The sequence below is a fragment of the Sminthopsis crassicaudata genome, chromosome X (assembly GCF_048593235.1).
Source record: "Sminthopsis crassicaudata isolate SCR6 chromosome X, ASM4859323v1, whole genome shotgun sequence".
NCBI lineage: Eukaryota > Metazoa > Chordata > Mammalia > Dasyuromorphia > Dasyuridae > Sminthopsis > Sminthopsis crassicaudata.
The window spans coordinates 82,177,269-82,197,005 of record NC_133623.1 but is presented as its reverse complement, the minus strand read 5'-3'; the positions used below and the strand labels follow the sequence as shown (position 1 = coordinate 82,197,005).

At 39.2% G+C, this 19,737-nt stretch overlaps 1 pseudogene; it reads left to right on the top strand.

Annotated features, from left to right (window-relative positions):
* The first annotated feature begins 267 nt into the window (after positions 1 to 267).
* On the top strand, positions 268 to 18,112 carry LOC141549084 (protein SCO1 homolog, mitochondrial-like; annotated as a pseudogene).
* Positions 18,113 to 19,737: the final 1,625 nt, after the last annotated feature.

Sequence of the window (19,737 nt, the reverse complement as noted above, 5' to 3'; positions counted from 1 at the left end):
AAATAGGGTCTCTCCAAAATCTTTTGACAGCTTGGAAGGAAAGCTGAGCATCAAAAATGGACACTTTCAGGTTGTGGTGCTGGAGGAGACTTTTGAGAGCCCCTTGGATAGCAAGTAGATCAAATCGACCAACATTTAAAGAAATTAGCTCAGGGTATTTACTGGAAGGCCACACTGAGGCTGAAGCTTAAATGCTCTGGCCACCTGATGGGACTCAATGGGAAAAGTGCTGATGTTCGGAAAGTTTGAAGGCACTAGGAAAAGGGGATGGCCGAGGATGCGATGGATAGTGGCATAGAGATAGTGAACACAAACTTGGGCAGACCGAGAGGTAAGGAAGGCTAGAAAGAAGGGCCCTGCATGCTGTGGCCCATGGGGTCATGAAGGGTCGGACATGGCTGAATGACAAGTTCGCGTCCCCATGGGTGGTCACCCTACCATTCCTTATGCGTGGTAAATCTTCTGTTACACCAACATAAAGCCTTCCTCCAGCAGCTTTTAATCCCCTACTGCTCTGGGACCAAGCCAGCCTAACCAGAGACTTTGACAATGTCTCTTTGGCCCTTTCTTGGCAGTGAACAGCAAAACCGGGCAGCAAATCCCCTGGAAACAGTGGCTCAATCTCCGGACAGGTCCTTAATTGTCCCCAGCAGTTCTGGGAACCCTGTCACTTTCTGTTTAGAGGCTTCCAAGTGATGAAAAGGATTACATTTGGTACTTTTTGCTGTTTTGTAGCTTGCTTTAGGGTCTCTAGATTCTCTTCATGTGACCCTGAGATCACAAAGATTTCCTCCCCTGGAAGGGTTAGACCTCTTGCTCTAGAGATCCTTCTGGTCATTTTGTTCTGCTTGACCAAAAGTGATGATCAGTCCCGGCGGCTGACCTCAAGAGCAGTGGCTTCTCAGGAATGGCAGAGAGGTGAGAGATGTCTCTGTGCTTGGGAAAAAAGCCTTGTTCAGTTGTTTATGTCTGAATCTTTGTGATCCTCCCCTCCCAAGCCCCAAAGGCTCCAAATTGCTCTTCTGAGATTGATGTTCTTATACTATGATTTTGGCAGACTTTCCTAGAGTTGGCAGCGGGGCAAAATATTGTTTGTGGGGGTTGTACTAGGGAGGAAAATAAACTGGTAGAAGACAAAATATTATTGGGGGACAAAGCAGTACTAACCTTTTTTTAGTTTGCTACCACAAAAAGAGCCGCTACAAATACTTTTGCACATGTGGGTCCTTTTCCCTCCTCTCTGGTTTCCTTGGGATCCAGACCCAGTAATGGCACTGCTGGCTCAAAAGGCGTGCACACTTTTATGGTCCTTTGGATTTCATTACAGATTGCTCTGCAGAATGGTTGGATCACTTCCCAACTCCACCAATAAAGCATCAGTGTCTCAAGTAATACTAACCTTCAAAACTGTTATTGTCCCTATTTTATCATGAGTATGTTACATACTCCTTTAAGGGGAAACTGTCATGATCATCACAAGACCACAAGACCCAATCTTATAATAATCCACCCGCTGGTTTTTGAGATTTCCCATGCCTGGGGCACTGACAAAATTTGTTAGGGGCCGTCTTCTTCAGTTAGGAGGCCTTCCAGAGGCAGTGGTGTAGGGGGAAGGAAAGAGAAGGGGCTTCAGCCGAACTGATACCAACTTACTGACCTGGCCAGTATCCTGGAAAGTCCTATGGTGCAAGTAGTTATCCTAATTGTTACCACACATTGTTACGTTCTTGCTAAGTGCTAATGAGATAGTGAGACAACAGCACGCAACAACACATGAGATAAAGAGAATCGGAGTCTCAAAGGCAGTCTTGTCCCAACTTCTCTACTTGCAGAGGGCTCAGGAGAACAGCTTGGTCAATGGCCCCGGGAAGATGGAACGAATCATTTGTGAGGTCACTCATTTTGCCCAGTCCTTACCTGGTCCCTGAGCTCATGGACCTTTTGGGAGGAATCCATCCACACTGAACAAGAGAAGCTAACGAGGGTGCCACTTCCCCCTTAATCTACAAGCAGATAGTAGGAAGGCTAAAGTTTACCATCTTTGTATCCTTACTCCTCCTCAACTGGCCTATTTGTGAACCCTCTAAATATCATTTAATCTGTAATCTGACTTAATTTACCTAGAGAGTGCATTTTGTTTCCTCAGGGACATGTGAGATTATGGCTTCTACCAAGGTTTCTTAAAGGCAAAATGATGTCAGAGTGACAGAGAAAGAATTCATATAAATGAATTAAATTCAATATCCTAACCTCGTACACTCCTAGCATTAAATATCCTAACCTCGTACACTCCTAACATCAAATATCCTAACCTCGTACACTCCTCTTAGGTCATCAAAGTTAAAGCTCTAATCCTGCACTTCTCTTAATGTCATAGACAAGTTATTTTAATCTTCCTCATGATTGTGTACAGGTTTTCTGGGAGTCCTGAATCTATGCTTGAGCATCATCATAAAACCCAGGTTTTTCATCTCCTTATTTTCTGTGTTTTGGTAAATATGTATTTGATGGCAGTTACCCACCACACGAAATAGAAGAGAGGAGTGATTTCTCTGATAACGCTACTATCCTATGGTATGGGAGCTATTATGATCCTCATTTTACAGCAAGATAAGTGATTTCTCCAGGATCACAAAGCTAGGAAGTGACTGAGGCCGAATTTGAACTCAAGGTCCTCCCGATTCTAGGGGCAGGAGCAAGTAGGTGGTGTGGTGGATGGAGCACAGGGTTTATAATCAGGAAGCCTCAGCTTTAGGAGTTCGAAACTGGCCTCAGACACTTACTAGCTGGATAACCCCGGGCAAGTCATTTCACTCTGTATGTCTCCGTTTTCTCATTTATGGAGAAGAAAATGGCAAATAACTCCGGCATCCTTGTCAAGGCCCAAATGGGGTCACGAAGAGTTAGGCACCGTTGAAATGATTCAAGAACAACACTTTCAGGCCTGCAGAAAGATAAATGAATTATGGAATATGATTCGGTCAAAGGTTTTTTGGTTTTTTTTCTTTTAAAGATCCTTGGTTCACCTAAATTAAGAACATGTGGATGGGTTTTTCGGTTGGATGGAGGAATGAATGTTGGTAGTGACAGAAATGTTAGCTCTTGTCTTTTCTGTGAGTGTGTGTGAATATCTCTTGGGTGAAATAGCTGCTTAATCCGTGAACTGAGCTCAATGCCATTTAAAGGGTTTTCCTCCAGTGATTCAGAAAAAAAATTGAGTTTCAATTTGGAGCCTTACCAAGTGCTTAAGAATCTCCTAGCAGGTCATAGTTTTGTTATTTGTTCATTCATTTATGATCAATATTTTTAAATTATTTATATATTTATTTATAATATTTACATTTTTATTATTACTTATGGTTTATTTTATTATAAGGGAGGAGTAGAGGGATTGGAACAAAGGGCCAAATTTCTCTTTCTTTTTTTTAATAGTATTTTATTTTTCTAAATGCATGCAGAAATAGTTTCCAACATTCATTTTTATAAAATTGTGGTCTAAACTTTTCTCCTTCCCTTCTTTCCTTCCCTTTTCTCTAAGACAGCAAGCATTCTGCTATAGTTAAATATGTGCTCTAAAGGGCCACATTTCATTTTAGGAGGTTGGTTTGCCTGACTGCTGGGAGCCAGCTTCTGGATGCTTTGCCAAATTTAATTGCCTGAGTGAATAAGAAGCCACATCGCCTGGGAGGAAATAGCATAGACCTTTTGCATTTGCACTCTGAAATAATAGACTCAATTTGAAATGTTTTACATGGCAAAAACAGAAACTGGAAACCTGAAAGTTTTAACTCTGATAGGCTTAAAGCAAAGTTTTACAATGAATTTGAGATGCAAATAAAAAAAAAAAAAAAAAAGAGCTAATTCATAAAAAAGATTCAGTAGAGTCAAAGAAAAATTAGATCTCAAAAATTTGAAAAGTGATTTGAAAGCAAAGAAGGATCAGGTTTAGAAATTAAATGTATCAGAAAGAAAATGAATCAATATCATAAAGAGAAATGTATTCTGGGTTAATCAGTGTTGCACGAATTCCTCTATGTATTTGCAATGAGTTTTTTCTTACCTTCTCAATGGGCGGGAGAGGCAGAAGAGGGAAAGAAAGAATTTGTAATTGAAAATAAAATAAAATTGAATTTTAAAAAATGTAATCATCCCTCCCTGCCCCTGTGTTTTGTAGGATGCTTCACGTGCAATTCCCAGCTGTCCCAGAAATTGCCAGGCAATTATAAAAAGCGAGCTGGGCTGGCCTGTTGAAGGGGCTGAGAATGACCTGTTTAGAACTGACATAACGAATTCCATTTTGCCCTGTATTTGTTATTGCTGTTCTTCTTCTTCTTCGTCTTTTGCTTTTGCTGCGTGATGCTTAGCACACACTGCAGGGACAGCTTGAAACACGCTGTCTCCTTTGGAACCTGCAACTCCTCTGCAAGCTTTATGACTGTAAAAGGGGACTCCACGGACTTTGATAGTTCCACAAAAGTTGCCTCCTCTACATTTTCTGTGACAAAGGAGGCATTCTTCCCTTTTGATCTAGTGGGAACGGACACGCTAACAAGGACACATTCCTTCTTTAAAACAGTGATAGGCATTCTCTTTTGTGGTAACAAATGCTTTTCACTTGTCTCTTTTGCCTGAAGTCTCCTTTTATCTCGCATGTGAGTGAATGATAAACTAGTATTTATGTAATGGAGCTGTAACACACACACACACACACACACACACACACACACACACACAGGTGCCATCCTGCCCTGGAATAAGCACTTGTCTCTTTTGCCTGAAGTCTCCTTTTATCTCGCATGTGAGTGAATGATAAACTAGTATTTATGTAATGGAGCTGTAACACACACACACACACACACACACACACACACACACAGGTGCCATCCTGCCCTGGAATAAGCACTTGTCTCTTTTGCCTGAAGTCTCCTTTTATCTCGCATGTGAGTGAATGATAAACTAGTATAAATGTCATTAGTGGAGCTGTAACACACACACACACACACACACACACACAGACACACACACACACACACACACACACACACAGGTGCCATCTTGCCCTGGAATAAACACTTGTCTCTTTTGCCTGAAGTCTCCTTTTATCTCGCATGTGAGTGAATGATAAACTAGTATTTATGTAATGGAGCTGTAACACACACACACACACACACACACACACACACACACACACAGGTGCCATCCTGCCCTGGAATAAGCACTTGTCTCTTTTGCCTGAAGTCTCCTTTTATCTCGCATGTGAGTGAATGATAAACTAGTATAAATGTCATTAGTGGAGCTGTAACACACACACACACACACACACACACACAGACACACACACACACACACACACACACACAGGTGCCATCTTGCCCTGGAATAAACACTTGTCTCTTTTGCCTGAAGTCTCCTTTTATCTCGCATGTGAGTGAATGATAAACTAGTATTTATGTAATGGAGCTGTAACACACACACACACACACACACACACACACACACACACACACACGTGCCATCCTGCCCTGGAATAAACACTTGTCTCTTTTGCCTGAAGTCTCCTTTTATCTCGCATGTGAGTGAATGATAAACTAGTATAAATGTCATTAGTGGAGCTGTAACACACACACAGACACACACACACACACACACACACACACACACACCCAAGTGCCATCTGCTGGTAGTGTTAACACTCTGAATAAATAAACTGCAATTCTCTCTGAATCTCTTGTACTGATTTATTGGCAATGGCTGTCTAGTCAGGACCCCAAGAGAATAAATACGAGAGGCTCCTTGACCAAGATCTGTAGCCCCTTTTATCCACCTGGCAGAACTAGCATGGCTTGGTTTTCTTTCTCAGCTTTAGTCCAGCTCTCTTACAAATCCCATAATTCTTTTGAATTGCTTATCACCTTTGCGGTCCCAGGGCTCTGCATAATGCTCTTGAGCTGTTGCTAGAATTTTCAGGACCTTTGTTAGCCACTACATGAATAAGACGGGTCAACTGCAGGCTATTTATATGTTCAAGAGTGTGTCACCTGCCATCAGTAGGCGATAGATGTGTCTCACAATTCTGCAGATGATATCGACAATATATATTATATATACACACATATACATATGAGTCTCACAATTCTGCAGATGACACACATATACAAAATGCATACACACACACACACACACACACACACACACACACACACATCCACGTACCCCCGCATATATAGACACACTGTGAGACATATATGAGGAGATTGAATGTAGACACCAAATGAGGAGCCTGAGGAGAGCACTTTGCACCAAATGTCGAGGTTTAGCACCAAGCGATGGGGTTCGACAGCAATTCACATGTGAAGAATTCACAAGGGCCTTTTCCTTACCAAAAGACACATTTATTTATGAGAAGAGGTTGTGGACAAAATGAAGAGGAGAGGTAAATGTGACTGTGATATAGGAAGTGGGAAATAGAGTGGGGAGAGCATATGCTTAGCAAGGAAAGGGGTTTTTTTATTTTAATTTTTTAAAATAGTTAACAATGGAAATGACAAATTCCTTATGGAACTCACAATTAACCCAGAAAAGGGGAACGTGCTAGGAGATGGGAGCGTGACATTGACTGGTAGGATAAGTCCATAGAGGAGTTTAGCACCCTGAAAGAATTAGTTAGCTATAAAGAGAGACACTCTAAGGCATGGGGGACAGGGTGAGAGGAAAGATATGGTGAGGAAGAATACCCTGGTGGGCTGATTCAAAAGAGATTCAGCAAAGATGGCATAGACCATGAACAGATTCATAAGGGAAATTTAATCTCGGAGGTTGGACCTCATAGCGTGGCTTTCTAATTGTATACAGGAAGGTTGGATTCCCCAAGACCTCTAAAGGGCTGGGACAATGAGACTGAACGGATCCCCATCAGTGCTCTTCTCTGCTTGCCTCAGGCGGGAATCTTATCGATATTTCAGACTTTTTCTGCCAATCCCACCCAATGACCCAAGACCTCATCAATGTGTCTCACAAGTCTGCAGATGACAAACATCTGTGAAACACACACACACACACACACACACACACACACACACACACACACGCCCACAAGTATATAAACACATATATCTTCTCTCCTCCTGAGCTACATTCCCTGGACAGAATAATAGAGCAATCCCGAAGCAGTTTGGGGTAAGATCAGGTGGGGCATATCAGCACAAAAGTACTTATTAGGGTATTTCATTGTTACAGTACAGAAACAATGCATTCTTTAGCCAAGCAATTTACACTGTGATAAATAAAATGGTTTCTTCTTTATGGGTTAGTGAATTGCTATTTGTTCCATCCCTACTCCATGTATTATCAAATGGGATAAAAAGGAGGGACTGAGCTCCTGGATCTCTTCAAAATCATTTGAGTTTTCTTTTGTAATCTTAGAGCTATAAAACAAACAGAGGCAAGGGAGGTCCCCAAGATGATGTCTCCACGACAAAGGGAAAGAAATGGAATAGCAGCAGAGGTGGAGCAAAAATGGAGTCACATTTATGTTCTCTCCTGAATCACTTGCCATAGAGCAAAATGGAGGGTTGATGGTAATTTGGTAATTGCTGGAGCACAAAACTTTGTTTTAAAAAAGACTGGCGGAAAAATTCCTTTTACAGGTAATAATGTCATCCAGCGATCTATTGTTTTGCCTATCTCACTGGCCAGGCGTATAATATTGAAAAACCAGACTGAGACGAGGAAGCAGCTGGGAGGCACAGGGGCTAGAACATCAGACTTGGAATCGAGATCGACTTGAATTAAAATTCTGCCATGGACTCAGTAGCTATAGTTAATTCATCTGTAAAGTGGGGATAATAATAGTATCTACTTCGTAGGGTTCTTGTAAGAATCAAATGTTTTGCCGACTGGGAGTGTTCTGAATCCAGAATGCTGGGTATTCAGTCAGAGAAAGTGGCTTACAGGATAGGTCTTCTGCAAGACAAATTGATCGTATCCAAATGACTAATGTGTCCTAACTGTATCCAAGTATCCGAGTAATGATGAACGCGTTAGCGCTTGTTCTAATATACATGCGTGGAGGATGAGTTGAAGTTTACCTTTCTGCTAGAGTCAATGCTCAAGTAGTCCCGAGAGAGTGCTTAAAGGCTTTTATTAGCAGATTTACTGCTCACCACCACACGGCCGCTGAAAGCCAGGTTAGTCAATACGGAGGCCACAGATTCCACCATAAATGAACTTTTGCTTTGAAGGAGCTAGCCTTTCCCTAGCAACCGCTCCTCTGCAGAAAAATGTGCAAAAATGAGCAAAGAGATTGTACCCTGAGTCCAGATAAATATGGGGAGAACCTAATTAACCCCATTTTATGCTGGGTTAGCTGTTATCAGATTTCTTTCTTTTTCTGTGTGACACTGCATGTGCTCAATGTCTCTTTCAGTACCTCCTTCTCCCAGTCACTTTACAATTACAACAGAATATTCATAGGGCTTCCCCCCCGCCAAGCACTCCTTTTTAAAATTTAATATTTACTTTTCCCAATTACATGTAAAGCAATTTTTAACATTCATCTAAAAAATTTAAGTTCCAAATCCTTTCCCGATCTCCCTTCCCTCCCTCCTCTTGAGAAGGCAAGGATTTTGATATAGGTTATATACGAGTAGTCTTTATTCCATATATTTTGATATAGGTTATACACGTGTAGTCTTTATTCCATATATTTTGATATAGGTTATACACGTGTAGTCTTTATTCCATATATTTTGATATAGGTTATACACGTGTAGTCTTTATTCCATATATTTTGATATAGGTTATACACGTGTAGTCTTTATTCCATATATTTTGATATAGGTTATACACGTGTAGTCTTTATTCCATATATTTTGATATAGGTTATACACGTGTAGTCTTTATTCCATATATTTTGATATAGGTTATACACGTGTAGACATATTTCCATATTTGTCATGTGAAAGAAAACACACACACAAAAACCTCAAGAAAAATGAAATAATTGCGCTCAGACATTCCATAATTCTGCATTCAGACTTCAGCACTGTTTCTCTGGGGACGGAGCGCATTTTTCAGCAGAAGTCCTTTGGAATTGCCTTGGATCATTGTATTGCTGAGAAGAACCAAGTCCTCTACAGCCGATCATTTTACGATAATGCTGTTACTGTGTCTGATGTTCTCCTGGTTCTATTGGCTTCCCTTTGCATCGGGTTTTTGGGAGAGCACCCTGGTGATCATTTCTTACAGGATAGTATTCCAGCACAAGCACAGCTCATTCAGCCATTCCCCAATCATTGGACATCCCTTCAATTCCCAATTGTTTGCCACCACCAAAAGAGTTGCTAGAAGTATTTTTGACCACTACATAGGTGCTCCCCCTTTTAAATCTCTGTGGGATAGTACAGACCCAGTAGTGATATTGCTGGGTCAAAGGGTATGTGTGGAAAAACTCATAGGACTGTGAATAGATCCAGGAATTTAGCTTCTTCTCTTTACCCTCCTGCCTAATAAGGCAGGTGGAAGAGCTAATTAAGAGACTGATTGAGAAAGAAGATACTGTTTCCTTAGGTCCAGGACAAATAATTATAGTGAAGGACACATTCTTTCCTTTGAAGTAATTGAAGCACTCCCTTTAAAAAAAAGTTTTCCTGCCTCCAGGTCTTCTCTGATCTTATTTCCAAATTGCTTTGTAAACCGGCCCATATGTCTTATCTGATTTTACCCAAACTCTGTGGCATCCAGCTCAAGAGGAGAGAGACACAGAGAGAAACAGAGACACACACACACACACACAGACAGGAGAGAGACAGACAGACAGACAGACAGACACAGATACAGAAAAAGAATTTGTAGAATTGTGAGACACATATATCCAACACCTACTGGCGGGGTGTGTCACACTCTTGCTCAGTAACCCGTAATATAGCCATGCCAGTTTGCATTCCATGCTGCTTTATTCATGTGGGAGCTAGCAAAGACCTTGAAACTTCTCCCATTTTTGGTGAGTCTGTGAGGACTGCTGCTGGCTCAGCCTCTCAGATTCTCATTCTCAAGAAGTTCCCAACAATGCACGTGAAAAGGTGACTTCACCAATTAGGGAACTTCTAGAGAAATGGAACCAAGATCAGGTAAAGTTGCAGTCCAGAACTTTTGTACCCTAAATTGAGAAAACTTCAGAGACGGCTTAGTGTTCCATGGTCCTACATTTTCTGTCTGTTTCAGCAAGAAGATCTCTTTCTAGGTGACTATTGAGGTAGGACTAGGACTTTTCTGAACCTGGTACCCCTTCACCTTATTTTCCATGGACATATAAGCAAGAGATTTGTCTTTCATTGCAGTCTGTTGTTTGTGACTTCTGTATTGTCTTTTTGATCTTATTTTTTGGATAATTTATTTTCCCCAATTACACATAATAACAGTTTTTAACATTTTTTAAAAAAAAATTTGAAGTCCAAATTCTCTCCCTCTCTCATCCCTTCCTCATCCTTGAAATGGTAAAAATTTCATACAGGTTAATACATGCACAATCATGCAAAACATATTTCCACATCAGCTATGGTGTGAGATAAAACACAGACAAAACAAATAACTTCTATGAGAAAAATAAAGTGGAAAAATCTGCATTCTGGTTCATATTCAGAGGGAGAGGGTGGAGCTTAAAAAAGAAGCCACTCTTTTTTCAATGAAAAATGTCAAATGGTCACAAGTCCAAAAAGAGTACTTGAAAGAACTTAGAAAGGACTTTAAAAATTAATCAAAAGAGATTGAGGAAAAATCAGGAGAAAAAAAGAAGAACAATCCAAGAAAATTATCAAAAGAAAGTCAACCCAACTGAAAAAAGAGAATCTAAACTTAAGGAAGAAAATAATTCCTTGAAAATTAGAATTTGTGAAGGGGAAGCTAATGATATTGATGGGGGAGTGAAACTATGTTCCCTTTAATCTGAAAAAGTATCACTCTGAAATTGTTTCCCCTTTTGATCTGTAAAAGAAGGGAGATTCCTGGTCTCCCAGACTCCAGAGAGTCTAAGAGAGAGAGAGAGAGAGAGAGAGAGAGAGAGAGAGAGAGAGAGAGAGAGAGAGAGAGAGAGTGTGTGTGAGCATATCCTCCTCACCCCCCATTGATAGCCAGATCCTCATTCAGGAAGCCTTGGAAGTGATTTCCATTCAATTAGAGATCTGGGCCTGAGGACTTTGGCTTTCTATTCAATTTGAAACTTCGGTCTCAGATTTCCTATTAAAGGGCAACTTTAAACTCACTTCTTTGCAGAATGTCCAAAGTAGCATGCTTTGCCTCTTTGGCATAGCTGCCAGGACCCTGCCCGCTGTGAAGACATTCTCTTCTCAGTGCCAGCCTCCATTTTCCTAATAGGATTTTGCCACTACTAGGAAGTCAGTCTCCTAGCAAAGCTGACTTCTCATCCAACAATAAACTTCCATTTTTGCCACTTAATATTTTAGGTTTGTGAATTCTTTCATGAAGGACTTGTGCCTCTGATCAAAAGGGGATTTCCACAAGTCTTTGATTGCCAGTAGAACCTTATCAATATTATAAGACACAAAGAAAAAATAAAACACAAAGAAAAGAATGGAAAAAATAGAAATAGGATATGAAATATCTCATCAGAAAAATCAACTGATTTGGAGAACAGATCAAGAAGAAACAATATAATAATAGTTGGACTGCCTGAAGGTTATGATTTTTAAAAATCTTGAAAAATATTACAAGAAATTATTAAGGAAAATTACCCTGAAGTTCTAGAACAAGAAGGTAAAGCAAAAATAGAAAAAAAATTACTGATCCTAACCTGAATGAGATCCCAATAAGAAAATTTAGGGGAATGCCATAGCCAAGTTTCAAACCTTTCAGTCTAAAGAAAAGATATTGCAAGTTAACAAGGAAAAAAAACAAATTAAATATTGTGGAGCTAGAATCAGGACTGACATAGCAGTTTTACATTGAAGGACAGCAGATCTTGGAAGATTATATTTCATAGAGTAAAAGAGCTGAGGTTATGACCAAGCAAAGGGATAACTTACCAAGCAAAGTTAAGTATAATCCCAAATTTTAAAAAAATTAACAAATTGAAAAACTTTCAGGTATTTATAACAAAAAGAGCAGAACTTAATGGAAAATTTGACATATAAATCCAGGAGAAATGTAAGATAAACTCTAAAGACCAATTATCAGAGACTCATTAAGGCCAAACTCTTTACTTCTTATATGCAAAAATCTTTTCAAAATAATTTGGGTAGTTTGAAACAAAAGCTTTGACTGAGCTGTGTAAGATAGGATGATTCTTAAAAAAATAAAACTGCAATAGTGAGAGATAAAAAGGAGTACTTATACAGATAAGGCATGAAAGGAAGAACTGAGACTGAAGAAGCAAGTGGAGGTGGAGGTTTGGTAGTGCTGGACCCTTATTCTCATCAGAAATAGTTTAAAGAGATGTAACATATACATCTCAAAGGGTACAAAAAACTTTCTAAACTTAGAAAGAAATAAGAGGGTTAGGGGATAGGATAAGGGAGGGACTTTTAGAAGAGTATGTAGATTAGGAATTGGTAGGTAGTTGAAGGAAGAGGAGAGCAAAGTAGCAGGTAGAAGTGTCGTTAGTTTTGTTTGTGCAAACACTTTTAAATTTAACATAATCAGAATTATTCATTTTATATTTCATAATGCTCTCTATCTTGTTTGGTCCTAAATTCTTCCCTTATTCATAAATCTGACAGTCAAACTATTCCACGCTCTCCTAATTTCCTTATGGTATCATCTTTTATGTCTAAATTATGTGTCCATTTTGACCTTCTCTTGGTATGCGGTGTGAAATGTTGGTCTATACCTAGTTTGTGCCCTATTGTTTTCTAGTTTTCCCAGCAGTTTTTGTCAAATAGTGAGTCCTTGTCCTCAAAGCTTGGGTCTTTGGCTTTATCAAACATTAGCTTACTATGATCATCTACTACTGTGTATGCTGTACCTAATTCACTATTCTATTCCTTACCAGATTAAAACAATCCAATAAAATAATCTGATGATTATCATTTTATAACACAGTTTGAGATCTGGTATGGCTAGGCTTCAATTTTCAACCTTATTTCCCTTGATCTGATTGACCTCTACAAAAGAATTTTTTGGTAGTTTGATTGGTATGGCATTGAATAAATAGATAAATTTATGTAGAATTGTCACTTTTATTATAATGCTTTGACCTACCCATGAGTAATAGATATTTTGCCAATTGTTTAGATATGACTTGATTTGTGTGAAGAGTTTTGTAATTGTGTCCATGTAGTTCTTGGGTTTGTCTTGGCAGGTAGATTCTCAAGTATTTTAATACTGTCTAGAGTTATTTTAAATGGAATTTCTCTTTCTATTTCTTGTTGCTGGGCTTTGTTGGTAATGTATAGAAATGCTGATGATTTACGTGGGTTTATTTTCTATCCTGAAAATTTGCTAATGTTGCTAATTGTCTCAACTAGTTTTTCAGTTGATTCTCTAGTATTCCGTAAGTGTGCCATCATGTCATTTGCAAAGAGTGGAGCTTTTGTTTCCTCATTGTCTATTCGAACTCCTTCAGATTCTTTTTCTTCTCTTACTGCTATAGCTAAGATTTCTAGTACAATATTGACTAACAGTGCTGATAAAGGACATCCTTGCTTTATCTCTGATCTTACTGGGAAGAGTTCCAGCTTATATCCATTACAGATGATGCTTGCTGTTGTTTTTATGAGAGATACAACTTACCATTTTAAGGAAAGCTTCGTCTATGCTCTCTTGTTTTTAATAGGAATGGGTGTTGTATTTTGTCAAGTTTTTCTGCATTTGTTGAGATAATTATGCTCTCTGTTGGCTTTATTATTGATATGCTTAATTATGCTGATGGTTTTCCTCATATTGAACCAGTCCTGCTTTCCTGGTATAAACCTCACCTGCCCGTAGTAACACGATCTTTGAGGTAAATTGCTTTAATCTACTTGCTAGTGTTTTATTTTAAATTGTTTGCACCAATGTTCATCAGGGAAACTTGTCTATAGTTTTTGTTCTGTTGTGGCTCTTTCTGATTTGGGTATCAGCACCATATTTATATTGACTATGTGGTTCTGACCACACTTCTTGACTAACTTTACAATTTCTAAGCTAACCTGGGTAGTTAGCAAGATTGCTATGACTAACGAATGTTGTGTTGTCCTTTGTCCTTTGTTCTTGATGAGGACCGTGACATCAGGGAGGTGATTTCAGCAAGGATGGACTGTGCAAAGTCACCGGCCTCACTTTTTCTTCCAGAGTCATCTGGCTTCAGTAGCAAGATCTAGATCAGGACGATTAGAGATGGCCCTCATCACTGATGATATAAAGCTCATGAGCCTCAATTCTGACTCTTAGTCTTCATTATGGGATCCTTTGTATTCCCTTGTCAAATAATGACATAATACTGGCATGAGTGGAGTGGTCAGTGGTCATTAGGGGACCTACTAAATCTGTCCCAGAACAGGTCCCTGTTGAGTTTCTCTTGGCAAAATGGGGGAGGGGGAGGACTACTCTAAGTCTGTACTTGTTGGGTTTGGGTAATATAAAGGGCCACTAATGGCCACTACCTGTGACCTTTTACAGATTCTAAAGAATAAAACCAAGCCAACTCTAATGCTAAACTCTTCTAGTTTAAACACATCCTGATGTAAAATTCAATTGAGAAAATATTCACATTTTGGAGTTTTATACATAAAGCAAATACCTAATGAGGAAAAAAAAAACCCAAGTGATCAATATTAACCCTAAAATAGGAAGAAAATTCTTTTAGATCCGTGTCTGTTGAAACTGTTTGTTAAAAGATGCAACTTCATTGCATAGTACTTCAGATATAATTTCATAGTTTTCATAATCAGTACAGACAATTTATCCTATAAATCACTTCTGTGCTATAACTCCCCCCCCCATCCTGTGACTGGGGTTCAGTGACTTGCCCAGGGTCACACAGCTAGGAAGTCTTAAGTGTCTGAGACCAGATCTGAACTCTGGTCCTCCTGAATTCAGGGCTGGTGCTCTCTCCACTGCGCCCCCCAGCTGCCCCCTTGTGTTATAACTTAAATCATCCCACTTTGGATGGGAGTTTATTGGGGAAGAGTTTAGTACCTTAACAAGGTAATTTCAAGGGCAGAATTCACAGGAGACTCTCAAACCCTTTCCAAATAGCTCCTCCTTTCCCCTCCCTTCCTTTTTTCTCCATAGAATAGATCTTACCAGGGTCAAAAATAGTGAGATTGGCAAGATCTCACAGACAATGAGAGTTCTCAAGGTAACAGATTCACTTTGGCTAGCCAGCGCATACCCATTTATAAATATGAGAGGATTTAATTAGGATACTGCAAAAGTCTCCAAAGAGTAACAGTTCAAAATTACAAAATAACATTTCTTCTACGTTGGTTTCTTAAAATTATAGTGGCAGAAATGATATAACATAAAACATAAACATAACATAAAACTTCAAAACAGTATCACAGATTCAATAATAACTTAAGGTCTGACAGTTAAATATTCTTATTACTCTTTATTATTATTGCAACATAAAAAGCAACTGTATCCTGCTTTAGGCTGTAAGCACTGGAACTTGCATTTCCAGGTCTGTCATTTGATTTGCTCTGAGTTTTAAATTCAGTTCTAGTTGTTTAATCATTAAGCCAATACTCCACCAGTCAAAGAAAATGACAAAAGCCGCTCAAAGACTGTCTTCTGGAAAACTCCCCTGGTGGATGTAAATGATCGGCAAAACTGAGAAGATGGCCTGCTGAAGTGAGGGCAGGATCCTTAACTCCTTAAATCGGCTAAGTGCTAATCCCTTTCTGGACAGTAACATTGATTCTAAGCCTGACTACGATAGCTTGTGAATAAATGTGGGACTTTGCTGAATAATTGGCTCTTTCAAAAGATCTAGTTAACCCTTCTATATTCCAGAGCTTAGGGGCACAGTGACCCCCAGGATCTGAAAAAATCCTCATAAAAAGTTTTGGCCCTCCCTTTGTACCTGAGAGTAAGTTTGAATTTTTTCCTTTTTAATGGGATTTATTATTCCATATATTATATACATTATACATATGTACATACATATTATATATATATATATATAATGATGGGGTATTATAGGTTACAGTAAAATTTGGGCTAAATATTTTTGTGTCATCTACTGGCTTTCATGTTATCAATTGTGTCATCTACAGAATCCCCCCAAATTCCCATTTAATTTCTTATGTCAACCTGCAACGTAGCGAAACCATGATGGGGAAAGTAGTGATGTGGAAGGGATAACTGTATACAACTTTTAACTTGAAATCCAACAGTGCTAAGGTCCAAGGAAACAGTGTTGACTTGATATTTTCACAACCATGTCCCTCATCCTCCCTTTCATTGCACACGTCTCTGACCATAGCATGAGAACTTCAAAGGTTTTAGAAATAAATCTTATCGCTATAATCAGCATCTCTGAGTTACTATAGGAGATGCAAGTATATAGGACGCTACTGCTTTGGTTTCAGTTGTTTAGAATTGCTGACCATTGCTTGCTTTAACCTCCCAATGTAGATGACTAGAGAAAGTTCTTAGATCTGCCATCTCTCTGCTTCGTGATTTATTTAATTTTATATTCAAGTATGTGATTATGTCTGTATTTCTGAGTGACATGAAGATAAACTAGATCCTCAAAACGGGGAGAGAATATGGTAAAATGTAAACGTTTTCATTTTAATTTAGTAAACGCCACTTTGAAAAAAGCAACACAATTAGACTATTTATATATATGACTGATTTCCAAATGTTTTTGATTGAGTGAAACAATACTTAAAGGAGTCTTACTAATTGTCATTGCTTTAGTAGCTTTATAATAAGGGAACTATTTTAAATTTGATTATAGATAGAGAGCATGACTGAGAAAAATAAGGGGTACAACAAAGTACTCACTTTATTTCAGGCTCATTTGAACATTCACAGATATTTCCACCTGAATACATGGGTCTTGGATATGGTTTAGTAATTGTCTGGATTGAGATGCTTTAATTAGTTGTAAGAAATTTTCAAATCATGATCACTTTTTTTCTGATTGAGGTCTCTGATAATTGTGTTTGTGTGTGTGTGTGTGTGTGTGTGTGTGTGTGTGTGTGTGTGTGTGTGTGTGTGTACAAAAAAAGAGGAGGGGACTTGTTTTACAAAGTCAGATCCTCGAGGATTTTTTTTAAGACTTTTCTTAGGGGCCTTTGAGGCCCCTAACAGGCTTTCTGGGAGTAGAGGGAAGCCATCATTGTGAGAATTGTGGTATAGTTCTGGGAATCAAGAGAGACCTCCTGAGGCTGGTTGGTTCAGAAGGATGGGGTCCCCGGAGTGTGTGTGGGGAACTTAAGCATGTGGCCTCTGGCTCTTTGGCAGTCCGTTGGAGTCACAGCCCTTCACCGTGGGGCCACTACCGTGAGGAACCAAGGCCCCCCTGAGCAGTGGGGTAGCTCTTTTCCTGGATGTCCCTGGCATTCACCTTTGCTATTGGTGGAGCTTTATTGGCTGGCACGAAGTACTTCAAGAAAGAAAAGGTAAAGAAGTTGGAGAAGGAATGGAAGCAAACCATAGGAAAGCCTTTACTTGGAAGATCTTTCTCATTCACGGATCACAGGGGAGAACATAAAACTGATAAGGATTAGCTGGGACAAGGGATACTAATTTACTTTGGTTTCACTCATTGTCCGGATATCTGTTTAGAGGAACTGGAAATAATGAGAGCTGTAGTAGAAGAAATTGATAGTATTCCAACTCTGCCAAATTTAATAGCACTTTTCATCACCATTGACCCAGAGAGAGAAAACAGAGAAGCTACTGCGAGGTCTGTGAAAGAATTCTCTCCCAAGCTAGTTGGCTTGACAGGTGGTCCAAAAGAGACTGATCAGGTTGCCAGAGCACATAGAGTTTATTACAGCCGGGACCCAAGATGGAAAATTAGGATTATAGAGTGTACCATACAACAACAATGCACTTGGTCGACCCAGATGGTGAGTTTCTGGATTATTTTGGCCAAAATAAGAATTCAGAAATAGCTGGTTCAATTGCTGCACACATAAGGGATCACAAGAAGAAACATTAAAATAATGTTACTTGTGTTGCAATATTTTCTTACTAGTATCTCCCTTAGGAGATGGTGGAGATGAATTTCAGCTCCCTTGAATCTTTATTCTCTGACTACATTAGACCTTTATCCCATCCAGAGCAGGGGAAGAAAAAGACTAAGTTTGCTTAGTCCTTTGAATTAAAATAATTAAAGCAGGAAATCTCTCAAGAAGTTCCTTTCATTGTGCTGCTGAAATTTGGGGAGAGATCGAAGCAACAAGTAGTGACAGCTTAAAAATCATAGATTTAATTTACCTACAGACATGGGAGGCTCTTTCAGCGCCCTGTATTTCATCTTGCTAACCTTGCTAAGCCTCCTGGCTTCACCCAGACTACTGAATTGTGGAAAGTTATTTTCAGAGGAAAAGAATCTTTATAGCACTATTTCTCTTCTCCAATTTCTGGTGGTTGTTATTTTTTAAAAAAGGACCATGACTGAGCAAAGGTAGTTTTTGTATTTAAAAGCAGAAAAGGCATCGTTATTGCTTCCTTAACCAGCATCAATTGATCTGAGGGGAGGGAGCTGATAAGAGGTTTTGATTTTCTTTTTTAAGTTGGGGATTTCATAGGTTCTTGGTCCTGTGAATGAGATCTTCAGTAGAAATAATTGGGGATAAAAGTGAATTGTGATTATAAAACAATTATTTTTTCTTTTAGCCTATAGATAGCATTATCCACGCAATGTAAAGGGCTCAAGCAAAGACAGAAAGAATAAATGGCATATGAAAACTGAAACTCTTCAAATCTCCAGATGTTACAGGTACATGTTCAAATGAACACCCTTCAATGTTCTTCCTACAGCTCTGATGTTCATAAGGTTAACTCCATAAGATTCCCACTGGCTTTCACCACATGAAATAAGTACTGGAAGGCCAATGAAATTAAATTTTATTCTTATTTATTACTAGCAGGTTGAAACAGACTTACTGAGGAATCCTTCACAATTGGCCTGAAACCTAGAAAGTTGATTTACTGGAACAAGGAACTTTGCAAGTCTATAGAAATAAGGCAAAAGGGCCCATCCCAGGTGCCATTAAGACACACCATCATCAACACCAAGATGGTGATTCAGGGATGCACATCTCTTGAGTTTGAGTGGACCCAACTGGACAATGTACAAGCAGCGGTCTAGAACAGATCCCTTTGACACAAAATATCCAAGGGAAGTGGATGACTTCCCGAAGTAGGTAGCTAAACTCAACAATGGAACAAGAAGCCTGTTTAAATGGACATTAAGATGCAATCCCGTTGCATGTCCTTTTGGTCTTCCTTATTAGTTATATTTGTCATCCATTATTTGTCACAGTACTCTGGCCCTTACAGAAAAGTATCTAGGTGTCAGATTTAAAACACAACTGGAAGTTTAAATTCGGGTCCTCTGTTAGCTCCTTGTCCAATTGTTAATTATATCTTAATCTGTGTCCGGGAGCACCTTGGGTCTCAATGAGATCCTACTCTTTGAGGTTTGGATTCCCACTTCTGAGTGTGGATAAATTTGCTAACTACTTGTGTTTAAATCAGTCAATCAGAGCTCTAGAAGCTGCGTGCGGTATGCTTGAGCTTTGGAGATTATGATGACGATTCAATCTGCCAAGTTTTGTT